Raw genomic sequence first — 2,604 nt, 5'->3', positions numbered from 1 at the left:
TAAATGGATCAAAGAACCAAACATAAAACATCAAACTATAAGAACCTTAGAAAATGCAGGAGACAACCTTATGGAAATTGGAACTAGCAACCAATTCCTGATCAAAACCCAAGTGCCCATGGCATAAGAGATAAAACAGAAAAGTGGGATATCATCAAACTACCAAGCTTCTGCAAAACCAAAAAACCAAGAGTGCAGGGAGACAGCCCACAGAATGGGAAAATATATTTGCCAACTGTATATCTGACAAAGGCCTAACATCTGGGATCTACAAGGAACTCAAATGTGCTGAAAAGAAAAAAATAAGCTGGGCTCGGTGGCTCAGCCTGTAATCCCGCACCTTTGGGAGGCTAAGGTGAGTGGACTGCCTGAGGCCGCGATACCCACCTGGGCAGCAAGACCTCATCTCTACAATAAATCAAAAAATCAGCCGGGCGTGGTAGCGCATGCCTGTAATTCCGGCTACTCAGAAGGCTGAGGCGGAAGGATTGCCGGAGCCCAGCAGGTGAGGCTGCGGTGGCCGGGAGCGGCCACTGCACTCCAGTCTGGGCGAAGGAGTGAGACTCCAACTCAAAAAAAGAAAAAAACAAACAGCCCCATTACTCAGTGGGCAAAAGACATGAATAGATACTACTCAAAAGAAGACATACAAGGAGCCAACAGATACATGAAGAAGACTAGTTCAGCCTCACTAGTCAGCAAAGAAATGAAAATTAAAACCACACTGAGATACCACCTAACTCCCGTCAGGATGGCCATCATCAATAACTCAAAATTAACAACAGATGCTGGAGAGGATGTGGAAAAAAAGGAATACTTCTATACTGTTGGTAGCAGTGTAAACTAGTACAGCCTCTGTGGAAAACAGTTTGGTAACTCCTGAAAGATCTGAAAATCGACCTTCCGTATGACCCCGCAATCACCCTACTGGAATATACCTGGAGAAACTCAAATCACTCTATGAAAAAGATACCTGTACATGCGTGTTTATTGCAGCATTATTCATAATAGCAAAAAAATGGAATCAACTTTACGACCCACAAAAAGAGGACTGGATAAAAAAAATGTGGTACATATGCACGGTGGAATATTAAGCAGCCGTGAAGAAGAACAAAAGTATGAACTTTTCAGTAACTTAGATGGGCTTTGAGTCTATAATACTGAGTGATCTATCACAGAAACAAAGAACTGAGTCTCACATATTCTCACTCATAAGTGGACTTGAACAATTATCATAATATTATAAGAAAGGGATTGGCAGTAATGGTAAACTGCCAGGGGACGGGGGGTGGGATTGGCAGTTGAGGGAAACTGCCAGGGAAGGGAAGGGCATACCTCATCAACAAGGGTACCAGCATAGTGAACATTTGTATACCTAACCCTGAATTGTATCCCACATCTTTAAAATAAAAAAATGTTTTTAAAAAAAGAATCTTGGAAAATGCAGGAGACACCTTTGTGGGAATCGGTAGAGGCAACCAGTTCCTGGTCAAAACTCCAAATGCCCATGCCATAAGAGATACGATAGACAAGTGGGACCTCATTAAACTGAAAAGCTTCTGCAAAGCAAAAAAAAAAAAACCATCAAGAGAACGGGGAGACAGCCCATAGAATGGGAAAAAATATCTGTCAACTCTATATCTGACAAAGGCCTAACATCCAGGATCTACAAGGAACTCAAACATGCTGAGAGGGAAAAAACATACAGCTCAATTAAAAAGTGGACAAAAAGCATGATAGACACTTCTTAAAAGAAGATATATGGGCAGCCAACAGACACATGAAAAAGTGCTCAACCTCACTAATCGTCAGAGAAATGCAAATCAAACCACACTGAGATGCCACCTAACCCCAGTGAGAATGGCGATCATTAATAAAACAGGGAGGGCTGGCAAAGATGCAGAGAAACGAGAATACTTCTACACTGCTGGTGGAAATGCACACTAGTTCAACTTCTATGGAAAACAGTGTGGCAATCCCCCTACTGGGAATATGCCAAAGGAACTCAAATCATTTTACAAAAAAGATGAAGGTGCACACATGTTTACTGCAGCACTATTCACAATAACAAAAAATGGAACCAATCATGCTGACCATCAAAACTGGACTGAATAAAAAAAGTGGTACATTTACATGATGGAATATTATACAGCCATAAAGAAGGGGGAAAGTAAAGGCTTTGCCGCAACTTGGATGAATTTAGTGTCTATAGTACTCAGTGATATGAGAAACAAAGAACTGAGTACCATATGTTCTTACTCGTAATTGGACCCTGAACACACACATAGAGAGAGAGTGAGAGATATATTATATATGTACATATATATACATTATACACACACACAGTAGAATTGAAACATGAAAAGGAATAATTGTATCATTTGCAGTGACATGACTGCAGGTGGAAGTCACTAAGTTAAATAAGGCAGGCATGGAAAGACAATTTTTTTTTTGAGTTGGGGTCTCACTCTGTCGCCCAGACTGGAATGCAGTGGCCGCTCCCAGCCACCGCAGCCTCAACCTGCTGGGCTCTGGCGATCCTTCCACCTCAGCCTTCCAAGCAGCCAGAATTACAGGCATGCGCTACCACGCCCGGCTGGGTTT

The sequence above is a fragment of the Carlito syrichta genome, unplaced genomic scaffold (genome assembly GCF_000164805.1).
Source record: "Carlito syrichta isolate Samal-C Ts95f unplaced genomic scaffold, Tarsius_syrichta-2.0.1 Scaffold303661, whole genome shotgun sequence".
Lineage (NCBI taxonomy): Eukaryota > Metazoa > Chordata > Mammalia > Primates > Tarsiidae > Carlito > Carlito syrichta.
The sequence above is the reverse complement of the archived record's forward strand: the minus strand, read 5'-3'. Positions refer to the sequence as shown.